This window comes from Stegodyphus dumicola, chromosome 11, assembly GCF_044657685.1.
Source record: "Stegodyphus dumicola isolate Sdum_Otavi_A_Nest chromosome 11, ASM4465768v1".
Classification (NCBI taxonomy): domain Eukaryota; kingdom Metazoa; phylum Arthropoda; class Arachnida; order Araneae; family Eresidae; genus Stegodyphus; species Stegodyphus dumicola.
Genome location: NC_140778.1, coordinates 30,484,816 through 30,502,895, shown reverse-complemented (window position 1 = coordinate 30,502,895; position 18,080 = coordinate 30,484,816).

Sequence of the window (18,080 nt, the reverse complement as noted above, 5' to 3'; positions counted from 1 at the left end):
GTTCCCCCTTGGGACGGGATTGCAACTTCGGGCATCAAAAGCTAAACACTGACAGTAAACAAAGTTAAGGAAGGAACAAAGGAAACAAGGAAGCTACTTTTAGTAGCTTCCTTGTTTCCTTTGTTTGAGAATGATTGACACGTGATTTAACAACACCTGAAAGCAATGAGTAATGCAGTAACGTGATGGAAGGAAAGTACTGGGTAGGAAATTATTCAGGCGTTTCGGGCGTCTAGCCGATGTCTGAATGTTTGGGCGTTTGGGGCGACTTCGATGCGAAAGAGTTAAAACTTCGTTGAAAGTTAGATTCCACAGGTGTGGACCAGCGCACGACCCTTGTGGACAGCCTCTCGTCTGCTCCTGTTCTATTATGCCTGAGTTGTGAACTGCTAGTAGTCTTCTATCCTGTAGATAGTTGCTCGGACATTTTGCCTTCCGAAGAGCCTGTTTGATAGCCGGCCACCATAATGTATCAAAAGCTTTCTTGAGATGTATACTTATCATGGCAGTATGGTGGCCGCTATATCGATTTTCTAAAATTGCTTCTCTAATGTCGAAGAGTGCGTGTACTGTACAAGTGCCCGTCCTAAACCCGTATTGTCTCGAGCTTAAGAATCCTTGCGCGTGTAAATGGTACCGTAGCCTGTTCATGATAATCCTTTCTAGTATCTTACCCATTGCCGATAAGAGACAGATAGGACGAAAGGATGTGGCCTCGGCTGGGTTTAACTTGCCCTATCTATCTATAAAACTTTCCCAAATGTAAGTATACGAAACGCGAGACTGCATTAAAATTTCGATTTACTTATTTGTCAAAAAAAAAAAAAAACAATTTTTAAAAAAATTTGACATCGCCAAAACTTGAATATTTTCGTGATTTAAAAACATTTCGATAACTGTAAGTATATGACTACAACCAACGATTGCAAAAATAAAGGTCGCGTAGGGACTTTTAAGCGGATGTTGGTGTACATAAACGTGAGCATATATATATACGGTTGGTACAGCTAACCTGCAATATAAAAGGGAGAAGCACGCCTACTGTTTAGAAATTTTCAATATTCTACGGCTAATCGTTTTTGAGTTATGTGAGATACATACACACATATATTATATCTACATATATACAGAGGTCACGAAAAAATCCCTTTTGAATTCATTATAAAATACGCTATTAAAAGGAAGAAGTCTTTATTCTGTCCGTATGAGATGTCACACAAAAATCATCCAAATAGATTCAGAAATGGACAAAATGTATATTTCCACTCAAATGTGATACTTGAAATTTTCCGTAATTATAATACTTCCTTCACATTGTAAAAGGCACAAAGTTTTGCAGCTATACTTTAAGAAGTGGTCGTAAAAAAAGGTGGTTCGCTGAGAACTTCTTTCTAAAAGTTCAAGCAATAACTAAAACATTTTCGAATAAAATGTGTCTGAAAACTGTATATTCCGTCATTCAAAAGTAGTGGACTGTAAATTCACTTGATGTTCCCTCAGTGTAGAACCCAAGAAACCTCAGAGTCATAATGTTGACCGAAAGTTCTTTATTGGCTTTCAAACATTAAGTTGGCTGAGGAACGGCGAAGAACACGTTGAAACCTCCGACTTCAGTAGCGGCTCACCAAGAAAACTCAGAAGAACGTCTGCTTAGTTGAAACTCACAACAACATAGAAGCTCTAAACGCGAGCTTTAAGATCCTAACAAATTTGTGTCTGCGTCTCTCCTCGGTACAAAGAGAGAAATACAATTTGCATAACATAGAAGAAAAACATTTAACCATATTTTAAAATTATTTATAAAAATATCTAAATGTAAAGTTAAATATAAAAAATTTGTTTTAAAGATCACTGACGATTCCATTTCCCTTTGTTCTTCCCTGCATGTGGTCATCTTAGAGAGACATTGCTATATTTACTTATTTTCTCAGAAGCATGGGTCATCTTAGGATGGTAGTCGACAAGAGGATTTATGGTACCTATATTTTCCTTTTGTAAAAATCTGCGTTTTCATTTTCTAGATCTAATTTAAATTTGAGCTTTCTGAATAAGTAGTGTGAAAATAGATGCATTTCCGTTAATAATGTATTCACGTGGCCGGCAGTGGTCGAGAGGTAAAGTCGTTGAACATTGGTACTCAGCACACGAACACGCTGCTTGAGAATTTTGTGGTTTTCCTAATGTGTAATGTGGGTACGAAACTTTTCCTGAGAAAGTCATCCCCAAAGGCTTCCCTCCCCTTAGTAAAGAGCCCTAACGTGCTTTTCCAATAATCCAATAAATATAAATACGGTACTGAAATATTACGTAGTTCATCCTGACTTGTTTCACCACAACTAACGAATCGCAACATCCAAAGGATACTTATATAAAAGGATTACTTACACTTTGAAGAAGTTGAAGTAAAAAGAACAAAAGAAGACTTAATTATATTCAAAGAATATAATATTAGAAATTTCAGAAGTGCATAAAACTTTTTAATATATTTAATCTGATGCAAATGCTCTTTTTTCCTTTTTTAATTTTTTAAAATATAATGTTCATGAATATAATTCTTCCAATACAACTTTATGAAAGGAATTAATTAAATAATGACGTTTAATAGTTAGGTACATAAATTTAAAATTCTCTTAAAATAAAAAAACTACGTAGTACTCCCATACGTATGTTAATTTTCTACTTCTTTTCAACTTTCGAATACAAAAGTTTGATTCTTGGAATATTAGAAAAAAAAAATAATAAAATCTATTATATGAAATATAGAGATAAAAATATTTCTAATTCTTACTCGCACTTAGAATTCATTACTCTAATACGCACCAGCACGTTTTAAAAGTAAAAAAGAAGATATATCTGCGAGAATTATCGTCAAGCGATGATTTGAAGTTGGTTTATTTTATAGGAATATATTTTCGACGACGGTAGTTTTAAACTGCGAAGTGTTTTAACCGCTTTCTTTTCTTCGACGATGTTCTGTACCACGATTGTTTTCTTCGACGATGTTTTAGACCTGCGATATGTTTTCTTGCTTTCTTTTCTCCCACATGTTTTCTACAGCGAAGTTTCCGCCTTACGTTGATTTCTCCGCGAAGTTTTCGTCCGCGATGTCTTTGTTGGACCCCCCATCTAGACTTATAGACAAGCGAAGTAACCGTTCTATTTAGACTCTAGTCCTTCGACAAAATAATACCTGGCCCAGTATGGATTTATGCAAATATCCAGAGACGTATAAGATTATGGAGTTCATTTAAAAATGACTTTTGAGTCCACTTTCATATTAGTTTGATTACCATTAAAAGCGAACATGAGAAAGGTGTCTAAAAATGTGCGTCTTAATATTACGAATCTTTAAATAAGATTACAATCAGAATTTTTTTTTCTAATGGTTGGCACTTGCCTTCGTCGGCATCGTCCTATACTAAGGCCAGATCGGTAGTCTCTTTATAATGGAGGCACCTAATAGGTGGGCCACCATTTTCTCCTATGAAGGCACAGACAATTTTAAATCCATGCCTTGTCCGGGATTCGAACCCGGCCCTTCGGTATCGCACTCAGTCTTCCCTAACCACTATAACTCTGAGCGGCAGAATCAGAAATATAAATCTTGTTTAAATTTTTGCAGCTACAGATTTGATTATATTCATGACTTATCATTACAGTTGTTAGAATATTTTATTTTCACAATTACATATTGTCTTTTGAACTTGTATAACGATGATTCAAGTTCTAATGTTTTTCCAGCATGAATGCGGTGCGCACATTGATTACATACATGTTGTTTAAAAAATAAAATTTAAGAAAAAAAAAAAAAAAAAAAAAAACATTGTAAGAAAATGCAGATCAATTTTTGAACAGTGTGAGTAAGTTTTGCGTAACTATTTCAGTCGTGTCAGTTAGGTCAGACTTATAGAGATTAATATTAAAATATTAAAACTAAGATTCGGTCGTTCAGAAAGTCTCACAAGTACTTCGTCTCTCTTTCCGTAACAATGTATGTTGTTGTTGTTATCATTAATCAATACCAGTATTTATCTCTGATAACCTTTTAAGAAAATCTGTGATAACCCTTTACCGACTTTTAAACAAACGAATGAAGCTTATACAGGGTGAGCTGTGAAGTACTTCAGAAATTGTGTTCTTAAACGTTTAAAAATATTTCATATCTTTTAATGAAATGCGTCTGGCACTGAAGCAGGTCTCCATTCGATGATGCCACCAATGCTTGAAATTATATTTACAGATTGTTATAATAAAAACTGTAACCAAGGTATTACTCACTAGTTTTCTCATATACTCCTGCGCTTTATGTACTTTAAAATTACAAACGGTTGCAACTGTATTCTTTGTTTTCATAACTTATTTAATCAAACTACTTTGTCTTGTACTGGCAGAGTGGTGGCTTTATAATAACATGTACTTCTCATACTTCTGCTGCTTTGTTCTGTGTTTAAAAAATGTTTCTTCAGTTTTCTCTGCACCGTAAACGCTTTCAGGAGAGTAATTCAGAGATCTGATTTAGAATGTGCGTGTTCAAGACTGATTGGTGATTGATTCAGATGTTTGATTATTTTCTGATTATGCAAATAAGACCTAATCAGGCAAGTGCCAATAATTAGGTAATAAATCTATGCAGAATTTTCGTCAGAACTCTTTGGTATGCGAGCAAACAAAATGCTTGCACAAATGAATAAAATGCTCCTCATATTACCATTTCGACTTTTCATATACAGATATTTTGACTAAAACCTGATAATAATTTATATTTTCTCTCTCATTGTAAGCGGCTAATGTTTCTTTATACTTTTGTAAACGTTCTTCCAAATAAATGTTTCCACAAAATTATTACAATAGGTTCTCAAGCATTCCCCCCTTAATCGTATTCACGTTCACTCGGCTGGAGAACTCAGTAAAGGACTTCTTACCACAAAGCCCACAGTTGGATAATCTTCGGGTACTGGCAAGTTCTACCAAGTACTATCTTAGCTGGTAAAGCGCAACAGACCAACAATAAAGTGCTATATTCACATTCAATTTTCCTATGTTTAGCTATTTCTATTTTGCTCTTTCTGCTCACTTTTCGAATATTTGATTTTGAGTGAAACGATCTTTAAAATAGTAGGTGCTTTGAAATTTATAATCCTTGATCCTTTGGTATTAATTTGGGAAAACTCTCATTGGAAGACTCAGTGTGAAAGTAATTCAGCTTACAGGGAAGTACTGCTATATGCGGTAGAATTACATTTGCATAAAGGTATGAAACCGGCCCTTTGAAAGAGCGTCAACGTTCTCATATGAACGTGTATTTCTGTTGAAATTCAACTGGTTGCAAAAGCACAAATCTTCATAACTTCATCAAAAAAAAAAAAAAAAAAAAAAAAAAACACCTTTCATTAAAAGAAAAAAAAAAAAAAAGTGGACTGTGCTATATCTCCCGTTCTACTGGGCCGATTGACAAAATTCAAACTGCGTTTTTCATGTCTCCAAAGCCCGACTTAGATATATATTAGATTTATACATAGAACTATTCTAACATAGGAATTTTGACACAAAATTGGACTTTTTCTGAAATAACATATCAATATTTTTCCATATTTCAATTCTACGACTCAAATTATGCCAGAATACCAAGTTTTGTAAAAATGGTACGAGTAGTTTTTAAAATATTAGCTCTCAAAATTTTCGCTCCTCAGTGTTAATTGAATTTGGTAAATATTTATTAATATCTCTTTTTTTTATTAAACTTTTATTATTTTTCCTGCCACATTGCAAAATTTAGGTTCATTCCAAATAAAAGTTACCCATTTTTTGTGTTTTATTTTTTAAATTTCTATTTTTAAATAATTTTTGTAAATTTTTCGAAAAAAATATTGAATTATAACCTATAAAATTTTTACCATCCTCTTAAAATAGGTGTATTTTTAAGCATATCTGCAAAAAATTAGACTTTTTTATTCAAAATTTTCTAAGATATACACGAATTTACATATTTTCGCGTTTTGAAATTTGGCATCTTTTTTTTGAGCGATAATAACGCCAAACGGGGTCTATGAATTTTTGTTACAGTGAATTGTCACAGCTATTTTTAACCTTAAATTTCAAGTAAAATATTACGGAGAATTAATTATATGAAATATTTTCCCTCAATGATACGTAGTAAATATTTATTAATACTATATGAAAGGCTATTTTTTAAAAATTGCAGATGATATTATTCAAATTTTTAACTATTTTTTAAAATTTCTCTCTTTCTTCCTTTTTAAAAAAAATAAGAGTAAATTTTTGTAAGAGTAAATTTTTACCTTCGGCGTTTCATCGTCTGCTACTTTACTTTAACTTCGTTTAAGTCGAATTATCTAAAACTGAGAATTTTCGTTTGATGTTTATTTGAATTTTATGAAATTTTTTTACGACATTAACTGCATAATTTATTTCTAAAAAAATTGTTGCTTATGCAGTGGCTGAAAGAGCGGCTGATACTGTCATCCATATTTTTAAAGCACATTATATTTTATAGAAACATAAGATTTAGAATAATCATTTTTATAAAAGTCAAATCATGATATAAACATACAACCCTCTAAAGACTGAATTAATGGAAGTTCAATGTTTTATGTAGAAATGATCTGCGCCTACTTAATGGCTGGATAATTCAGCAGGTTCTGTGGACAAGTAAGAATAATTATATAAACGACACCCAACATTCTGGATTCAATTAACCAAGAGGATATGATGTTTATTAAATGAATTTAAAAAGTTTTAAAACGTAAAAAAATCAACTAATTTTTTATCCTAAAATGTATTTTTGTGCGTAGCGTATTTTCATTATATCCTTAAAATCTTAATTTAGAATGTAATTGTCAAGAACTGAATCCTAATCATCAGTAATAGAATACGTAACTATTACGAATATTAATAAATCCTTCTTATAAATTAATCGGAAATATTTCAAAAACCTTTCTGTCTGAATGCAAATATTTTTAATTTTATATTAATGAAGATTGCACACGATATTATTTATTTACACTTCAATTCTTACCGTCAGCACTAGTAGAAGTTACAAATCAATTATATTTAATTAGGGGATTGGATTGGAATGAATTATTTAATTATGCAAAGTACACGATGGCTATCTGACTAAAAGGAGGGATGCCTTCGTGGAGGACTTTCTAAGGGAAACTGGATTGTATACGCGTTACACATGGGGAAAACCACGGAAACGCCCATGCAGCCAGGAAATTCTTCACGAAAGCTCTGAACTGTGACCATATGAGAAATTTTGATATCTTTACCTACGAAATATTGAATGAGGACGCCAAACTGCGCCCACTTGCGGCCCACCTTATCAGGGACTCGAACTTTCCCACCTAGTGCCCACCTGTAAATAATGTACCCAATGTGTTTATTAGCATTCTTAATTTTGTATCTTACTCATTTATTGTACTGTGTATTTCTTAAATTCTCTAGTTTTATTCACATTCTACACTCATTTTATGACTCCCACTTAGTCACGCCTTTACAGGGCCAGTTACTTGCTTGTGAGCTCTTGCGTTGCTGGTCTTCCTATTCTTTATCCGTCTTTCTCCTCCTTACTGCGGACATTATGTGAAGATAGTTCTATGTTATTGTGCCCATCCGGTATAAATTTGATTGAGCCAAATAAACTACTGATCTCAGTGGTATTCTGGCTATAAGTTATCAGTCAGTCAGTTACTACATTTTTTAAGTGAGCATGATATTGACATTGCAATCATATCAGAGACTCATGCTAAACCATGCCAACGCCTGAGAATTGCAAATTATTATTCATACCGCTGTGATAGACTTTCACAAAGAGGTGGTGGTGTGGCAATATATGTGAAACGTAATTATGCATCTTGTCTTACATCTGATTCAAGAAATTTTAAATGTGAGCAAACTACTGTGTGTGTCACTCTTCCTGTGTTTAATAACATCAATTTTTGTGCTGTGTATAACCCTCCAACGAATAGACTATGTGATAATTTTCTAAATAGCATTCTACCAGATGACATACCTACCCTTGCTGCCGGGGACTTTAATGCTAAGCATATGGACTGGAACTGTCTTAGGACAAACCTAAATGGTAAAATTCTCCATGAATATATTGTACAGCATCCGTTGGCGCTACATGCCCACCAGAATACACGCGGCTTCATAATAGAATTGAATTTTCTGATATACTAGACATTGCAGTCACTACAACGACTATCCACGTTGCAATGGAAGTATTTCATGAATTGTCCTCTGACCACCTCCCCGTAATCTCAACATTAGGAGTGACAAAAACTTCTAAGTTCTCTACTAAGCGGATTACGAATTGGAATCTCTTCAGCAATATCATGAAAAATTCACCTCCTCGACTGCAAAATCTCAATACCAAACAAGGCATAAACACCGTAATTAATACCTTAAGTGAAAGCATTCAAGGTGCAATTAAGGAAGCCAGTACTGAAATTACTAATCGTGATAAGGCTTTCAGACTGTCCCTCTAAATACGACAGCTTATGAGAGAGCGAAACAGACTCAGGAAATGTTATCATTTAACGTGGGACCCGGCACTTAAACGTGAAATAAATCGCAAAAATAAGCATATTCAGAAGGCCATTAAAACCTTCAAAGAAGAACTATGGGATGATAAAATGTTAAATCTGGATTCTAGAGAAGGTACTTTCTGGTCTTTAATCACAAATTTTAAAGCTACCTTCACAAGTAATCAACCCCTCTATGACAGAGGTAATATTGCCATCTCCAATCAGGAAAACGCAGAAATCTTCGCGGCACACCTCCAAGAACAGTTCTCGCCAAATGATTGGCCAAATGACTCTGATTTCGAATTATAGACCCTCCTACGAGTGAGGGATGGATCAACGCCCCATCAGTCAGACTTCCGATTAAATATGCCACTCCTACTGAAACGACTAATATTATCAAACACCTGAGACAAAAGAAATCTCCAGGAATTGATGAAATCAGGAATACAGCAATTAAAAATTTGCCGCCTAACATCATCTGCAGCCTGACAAGTACTTTTAATGCTTGTCTTGCTCTTTCTTACTTTCCAACACCTTGGAAAATTGCTAAAATTATTTTACTACCTAAACCGGCTAAAGATCACACCCGACCAGACGGATATCGTCCTATTAGTCTACTGCCGGGCTTAGGCAGAATTTTTGAGAGAATTATCCTGAATAGACTGAAACCCTATTTTCAGCATCTTCCGCCGGAAGAATTTGGGTTCCGTGCTCACCTCTCAACAACGAAGGAACTTGTCCGAATAATCGAATTCGAATTCGCTGGTGAAGCTCTGCACTGCAAACTTAATGTTGCTATACTCATGCTAGACGTGGCGAAAGCATTCGACCGCGTCTGGCATGAGGGCTTAATAGCTAAATTAATTGACCTTCAACTGGACCGAGAACTCATTCTGCTAATCCATTCTTTTATCAGGGATCGGACATTCAGAGTCTCAGTAAAAAATGAATTATCCAGCACTAAAATAATGACTAGCGGTTTTACACAGGGTTCTGTGACTGGACCTATACTCTATCTATTCTACGTTTCAGACTTTCCGAGATTACATTTAAATAATAATTCTATGTTAGCCTGTTATGCAGACGACACTGCCTTGGCAGTGAAGTGTGCTAACATCAATCATGCTATTCAGAAACTCCAAAACACTATTCCCTCCATAGAACAATGGTGTGGATATTGGAAGATACGAATTAACGCTCAAAAATCGCAGCTCCTACTCATAAGGAAAAGGAAGAAAAATGTTCCGATCAGGCAAAGTGTTTATCTTTTTAACGAGGCTGTGCCTATCGTGAAACAAGCCAAATATCTGGGCATCACCATCAACGACAAGCTCACATGGCAGCATCACATCCAACAAATCAGGGATAAAGCGATTAAAGTCATGAAATGTTTATATCCCATGATAGGGAAATATTCAAAACTTTCGTTAAACAAGAAACGACTTATTTATTTAGCCCCAATCCGACACATCATGACGTACGCTTCGCCAGCATGGACTACCGCTACGAAGGGTGAAATCCAAAAATTACAAGTTGCGCAAAACCGATTTTTAAGAATTGTCACAAATGCACACCCGTATGTGAAGAACAAACGTCTCCATGAAGATTTAAAAATGGATACAATAGTGGAATATTTAAGAACTAACACGGCATTTTATGACGCCGCTAAGGAGTGCCAACATATGGACATTTTCAACCTATTTCACTATGAAATTTTACACGAGGACAGGCACCTCCGTCCATATGCCGCTTTTCTACTCAGTGGAAACCAGGATTTTGTAACATAATTTGTGTTTTTAAGTACTGAAAAACTTATTTGACTTGTAAATAATGATGTTTAGAAATCTTAGCCGGATGATCATGTGACACACACAGCCACGCCCACGAGATATTACTTATATTTTTCCTGTATATACTATTGTACTTTTGGAATCGTATTTTATTTTCTGCATTTATGACTGCAACACACACCTTTTATGAACTACTGATTTAGTACTATTTTATGTATAACTATTGTAAAACTTCAGATTTACAGCGCTACGATGCCTGGATACCTCATCTCCAACCAGATGTCTTATCGCTCATCACGTGACATTGGTCACACCCCCTGCATCTGCTATCTTGTCTCCATGAGAACTACGTTCGGCATTTCCTTACCTGCAGCGCTCCTAGAAGCACCAAAGTTCGATAGCCGGAACACACCCTGCAATTTCGCAGGTTAATCGCGGCAAATAAAGCAAGTTGGAGTTGGAGTACTACACATTTAAAAATTATTTAGTAAATTATTTTGCTAATTTTATATGAATGAGGAAACACGGTCAAAATGTTTTAATGATTGAATGCACCGTGAAAAATCAAATAAACCCGAAAAATTTCTTTTTCCGAAAACTGCGTAAAATGTTTTGATTAAATGTGATTTGAATGAGTTTTCTGTTTTGAGTGATATAAATATTATTAGATTAGGATATAAATTTTTATTAGTAATAATTTTTATATTATATCTTAGCAGAATATCGTTTACCGTTAAAAATTATATCTAAAAGAATTAAATTTTGTAAAAGAATAAAAAATATAATAAACTGTTCCATTTTGTCCTTTATGCATCTATTTATATAAAAATGGAATCTGGCTAGGGAATTTACGACTTGTATATGAACTAAAAATTGGTATCTTGACAAAACTTGTCAGAGCATAAAAAGCGTATATTCTGTGATATTAGTGTATTAATCATACTTCTGTATACGTAAATGAAGTTTATAATTACCAGCATAAGCATCATAATGGATTTTATTAAAACGACGAAATCTAAATGCATGATCCTAGCATTATCAAACTACGGCTCTTTATCCCGTTAAGTATTGCTTGGGTCGTAACCAACACGAGTTTTATTTTTGAAATATTATTCCAAATAAAAGAGGAAGCGTTAAATGCATTTTAAACAGTTTTACTTTTTTATATTCATGGAAATGTTAAGTAGCTTTAAATTGTACTTCATTTCTGAAACTTCTGCGGTACTATTTTTAGAACAGATCAAGAACTTTAAAGAACTAGTACATTTTAGTAATATGCAACGTTAAGTATATAGTTCATATAGTTCAAATGTTATTGAACAATCAAAATCGTAAAAACAACCTTGTATTTAGCGTAGGTATAATGAAACACTCAATCGATTTCGAGGGCAGCTGAAGGTCCCTCCTCATCAGGAGAAAGAAATACGTAGAAAGAAGAAAATAAAGCAGAAGGAGTCACAGAAACACGTGGTCCTTATCAGCACTGCACGTGTTATAACTAGATTTTTAATCAGAGTTGCACTGGCCGCCTACATTTACTGAGCCAGGCTATCTGATCGAGCATGAAAAATTAGCGAAATTAAAATAGGGAGCGAGCGGCAAATACACCTTACGCTCAAAATCTGAACTTCAAATAATGGAAAGCAACCACTGAACGAATTTTTATACCCTGTGGTAGTACCAAACGCGAGGAGGTAACGCCATCTATCGGCATAAATAACTGAATTAAGATAGTAGAATTTTAAAGGATTAGGAAGGACTGGATTGAACTTCAAATCATTAACTAAACCTGCTAAATCTTTGTGAATGTGAAAAGCCTCAAGAAAATCCAATTCACCTATGGAAGAAGCCTTTTGGATAATTTTTGCAGATCCAAAATCAAAATTATGGTTAAAAGCCCAACTATGATATGCTATTGAAGACTTGTTAATTTCGCCTTTTGTGACATAAGATTCATGTTCCTTGATACGAAACATCAACTCTCTTTTCGTTTGGCCGATATATCTTAAACCACACTGAAACGATGTACTATTAATTCCCCAAGAATTCAAGACAGAAACACAATCTTTTAGAATCGAAGGGTGAATTTTATTAATAGAGGAGAAACCGACTTGAAAATTTAATTTCTGGAGAATCTGTGCAGCTTTATAGCTAACAGAAGGATAAAATGGAAGCACGACAAGGTCATTAATATTATTTCTAACAGTGAAACGTCTTCTTTGATGGGAATCTGAAAATTTTTAACGGCTTTATCATTAATCACGGGAGAAAATCCACGGTCAATCGCAACTGCTCTCAAATAATTAAGTTCATTGGTAAGCAAAGATTCAGAGGAACAAACTCTAAGCGCGCGGAATACATAATGGTAAAAAGAAGCCATTTCTTGCTTCACAGGGTGGCATGACTTGGCATGGGGTGGTAAACAAACTGCAAAGGGTTTACTGTACACAGTGGTGCTAAAATCAGTTTCATTGCGGATTATAAGAATATCGAGGAAGGGGAGGGAATTGTTGGATTCAATTTCAAGAGTGAATTGGATGGCTGGATCAATTGAATTCATAATAGATAGAATCTCGGATAAATCCTCTTTATAACCGTCAAAAATTGCGAAAGTGTCGTCACCATAAGGAATCCAAAGACGAGAAGATAGTTTATTAAATAATTTCATCTCAAAATAGTGCATATAAATGTCACAAAGTACCGGACTGAGAGGATTACCCTTAGCCAATCCTTCAACTTGACGAAAATATGCATTTTGGAAAACAAAGTGGGTTTGACATAGAGAAACTTTAGTAAGCGAAACCAACTCATTAATTTCAGTATGTGTGAAGTGAAATCACGAAGCCTAGTTTCAAGACAATTTAGTGCTCCTTCGACCGGAACATTAGTAAACAGTGATTTGATATCAAATGAAACCATAATGGAACGAAGTGGAGAAATATTTTTAAGTTTATCAATGATTTCAACAGAATTTTTTTATACAGTGTGAATATTGTTAGCAAGTAGAGGAGAAAATCTGGAAACTAAATATTTGGCCAAAGGATATGAAGCAGTACCTATGTTGGAAAGAATTGGTCGAAGAGGAATATCGGTTTTGCGGACTTTTGGAAGAGCATAAAGTCTAGCACAATTAGTAATAGGTAGAATAAGTGATTTCTTCAACTGAGTTGGAAGAATATGGGAAGATTTAATGGCACGTTTTACTTTCGTGTGGTCCGAAGTTGAAGGATCTTTAGGGATCGAGCAGTATGGGCCTTCATTTATCAGTTTAGAGACTTCAGTAATATATGTGTGTTTGTCCATAACAACGAGCTGTCCGCCCTTATCAGCTTTAGAGATAATGATATTAGTATCAGAATGAATTTCACGTAAGATCTCATTTTCCTTTTTGCTAAGATTCGAACCCAAAGATTTGTTGTTAAAATTAACGTTATGAGTAATTAGGTGGCGGATTGTTTCTTTCTGCGTTTCCGAAATTCTAGAGAATTTAAAGGCTTTCTCTATAGGGGCGATGATTTGAGGAATTGAAGTATTAGATGGCTTTGAAAAGTTGAAATTATATTTTAATACTTTTAACTGATCCTCCGAAAGATTCCTATTGGAGATATTAACGATGGGGTTAACGTTTACAGTGGGAAGCTCAGCTTGATAGTTGGGACTATCCGACTGGTGTGTGAGTTTAAGGAATTTAGAAATAAGCACATTTTTATGCCGTTGACAAACGGTATCTGTTCTAGACCAGGATATATGTTCAAATGAGGAAAAATTTTCAGTGGAATTAGCAATTTTTAAATGGAGGTAATGTAATTCAAATTCAATTTTAGATAAATGTATGCCTGTGTCCCTTATAATGTGACGAAGAAGTGCCAATTTGAATTTATTCGAAATTTTGAAACGTGAACGGAAGCTTTAAGGCTACATTTCACATGTATAAATTTTTGAATGATATTTTGATGTTTGCATTTAAGTAGAAACTGTAGATGATTCAAGAATTTCGTACGCTTAAGGCGTAACTTACAAATTCGGTTCCTGTCAGTGGACATATTGTGAAAAGGGCACAAGCAAGAAACAAGTGAAGAAAAGAAATATAATTCCGAAAGTCCAAACAAGTAATTACTTATAACATGAAAAAACACCAATAAATAATGAAGACAATTTTCATCAACATATGACAAAAACATTCCAAAAGGAGAGAAACATCCAATGCTGAAAACCAATAGCCACGTGGAAAGAAGCAACGAAAGTCAAAATCGTGCACGTGGTAAACCGATAAAAAGAAAAAAAAAATTTCCTCGAAATAGCCGGTTGATAGCATAAACCAAATCCGAAAAAAGTAAATAAAATGGTGCACGTGGTAAAACAATAAACAGTAAAATATTCTCGAAAATGCCGGTTGATAGCACAAACTAGACTGGAAGAGAAACAAGCTAATGTGACAATCAAAATCGTAGAAACAAGCTTGTATTTAGCGTAGGTATAATGAAACAATCGATTTCGAGGGCAACTAAAGGTCCCTCCTCATCATGAGATAGAAATACTTAGAAAGAAGAAAATAAAGGAGAAGGAGTCACAGAAACATATGGTACTTATCAGCACTGCACATGGTTATAACTAGATTTTTAATCAGAGTTGCACTGGCCGCCTACTTTTACTGAGCCAGGCTATCTGATCGAGCATGAAAACTTACCGAAGTTAAAATAGGGAGCGAGGGGCAAATGCACCTTACGCTCAAAATCTGAACTTTAAATAATGGAAGCAACCACTGAGCGGATTTTTATACCCTGTAGTAGTACCAAACGCGAGGAGGTAACGCCATCTATCGGCATAAATAACTGAATTAAGATAATAGAATTTTAAAGGCATTAGGAAGGATTGGATTGGACTTCAAAACTTTAACTAAACGTGCTAAATCTTTGTGAATGTGAAAAGCCTCAAGAAAATCCAATTCACTTATGGAAGAAGCCTTTTGGATAATTTTTGCAGATCCAAAATCAAAATTATGGTTAAAAGTCCGACTATGATATGCTATTGAAGATTTGTTAATTTCGCCTTTCCTGACATAAGATTCATGTTCCTTGATACGAAACTTCAACGCTCTTTTTGTTTGGCCAATATATCTTAAACCACACTGACATGATATACTATAAATTCCCCAAGAATTCAAGACAGAAACGCAATCTTTTAGAATCGAAGCGTGAATTTTATGAACGTTTAACTTTTCTTTCTTGAATTCTTGGGGAATTTATAGTATATCGTTTCAATGTGGTTTATGATATATCGGCCAAACGAAAAGAGAGTTGATGTTTCGTATCAAGGAACATGAATCTTATGTCACAAAAGGCGAAATTAACAAGTCTTCAATAGCATATCATAGTTGGGCTTTTAACCATAATTTTGATTTTGGATCTGCAAAAATTATCCAAAAGGCTTCTTCCATAGGTTAATTGGATTTTCTTGAGGCTTTTCACATTCACAAAGATTTAGCAGGTTTAGTTAATGATTTGGAGTCCAATCAAGTCCTTCCTAATGCCTTTAAAAGAAAATTATACTATCTTAATTCAGTTATTTATGTCGATAGATGGCGTTACCTCCCCGCGTTTGGTACTAGTTATAACCACGTGCAGTGCTGATAAGGTCCACGTGTTTCTGTGACTCCTTCTCCTTTATTTATTTTCTTCTTTCTAGGTATTTATTTCTCCTGATGAGGAGGGACCTTTAGCTGCCCTTGAAATCGATCGAGTGTTTCATTATACCTACGCTAAATACAAGGTTGTTTTTACGATTTTGATTGTCACATTAGCGTGTTTCTCTTCTAGTCTAGTTATTTAACAGCTGTACAATTTGTAACTGGCACTGGAAGAAGCAAAATTTATTTGATGATCCAGTCTTCATTTAATGAATTAATAGAGAATGATACAGGGTGAGCTGCTGGTCAGCATGTTAGTTAAGAAAGTTAAACTACTTTCCTTTTTCCCACCGACAGTGAGGTAGCCAATCCACTGGGGCTGTCAGCATAGGCAAACTACTATTTGCTTGTACAAAAACTGTACTTAAAGCTTACAGCTTATTTTAAATAAATTTCGTATACTAATTACAGCTCCCCCCGAAAAGGTCTGTTTTCTATCTTATTTGTTATAGATTTCAGATTAAAGGAAAATAATAAGTTCTGTTTCTCAAAGACGGGATTCCTGCCTGTTTGTTTTTCGTGGTTTTCTACATGTGTAACCCAGTTTCCCACTGAAAGGGCTCCACGAAAGCCCATAGCTCTCGTATGTTTTGTTATATTTAAATAACCCTAACCTTCATATTACGAAAACTATCACACTAAATTAGGGTAGAAGATTTCGAAACAAGATTTTAAATAAGACTCCGGATCCCCACTGGCAGAGCATCTAAAATCGCTAAGCAGAGCTAGCTCGACACGGTTTCAAATCCTGGTCAACGAGCTGGTTGCATGGAAGTTTTCTTGGCTTTTTTACAAGTGCAACGATAATATAAGTCAGATCCTCTTAGGAAGTTTCCTTCCTCTTGGGCAGATAAACAATTGCATGCTTCGCCGTAATCCAAACACATTAAACCCGTCTGTATTGGCAGCTATCATTCTATCTTTGTACAGAAATATTAAGGTAAAAACATGTAAATATGAAATTTGCGACTGCCGTATCGAAGGGTCTGGCTCGAATCCCGAAGAAGGATGAATGTTTGTAAATGTATAGTGTCCGTGCAGCATGGGGGCACTCTAAATATGCAGCGAGCCGAAAGTCCTCTCGAAAGGTTGTGGTAACAACAACTGAAAATTAAGAAAAAAGAACCTAAAATCAGTATAAAACTTTACCGATTACTAAAGCAATCTTGCAAAACCTTTCCACTGGGCGATAAATTCTACTCATATAAGAACAGTTGTATTTTTTTAGTATTTATCAAGTTAAATTTATGAGAACCTACTCAAAGTTTGGTTTTTCAGAGCCGTCGAGATTCATTAGAATGGTGATAAGATCATTAAGTGTGGGAGAGGCAAAAAAATGTTTTAAATGAAATAATTGCTGAAAAACGCACGAACTATAAGTAGTTCTATAAGTAATTAAAAATATGCGAAATTTCTTCTCATGACCTCTTTCAAACAACATAATATTTCTGCAAAGAATGTTCTGTTTCTACTTCCTCTTAGGGAGGAAACTAATGCAGAAACAGACAGGCGAAACCGTAACTAACTAAATATCAACTGAGAACTAAATTCTTAAGAGTTAGCTAATTTCCACACTTTTAGTGATCGTATAAGTGAAATTTAAAGTGCATTGCGCTGTGTAAATGCATCCGGGACCGTACCGTGAGAGGATCGTATAAACAAGATGTAAAATCAATATACATATAAGAAAACACATAAAAGATATTAAGAAAACATAAGAAATAGGTTTCCAGATTAAAATACAAGTTTATTCAAATTCCTCAATAATTAAAATTAAATATTATCCTAATCAGAGATTCAATTTTCTTATTTTAGTTACAGTTCAATTTTCTTTAGACACAAGTGAATTCTTCAATTTATCATTTTTTTTTTTTTTTACATTTAAATCAATGATTTGAAAATCTACTATGTCACTCATTTAATTTAACTTAAACTACTGCAGTAATTTCTAAGATGTTAAAAGAAACACATTATTTGAAATTCAACATCTATTCTAAGGATGATTACACAAACAAATTATATTTTTACATTTACTCTATCTTATTAAGACCTTCC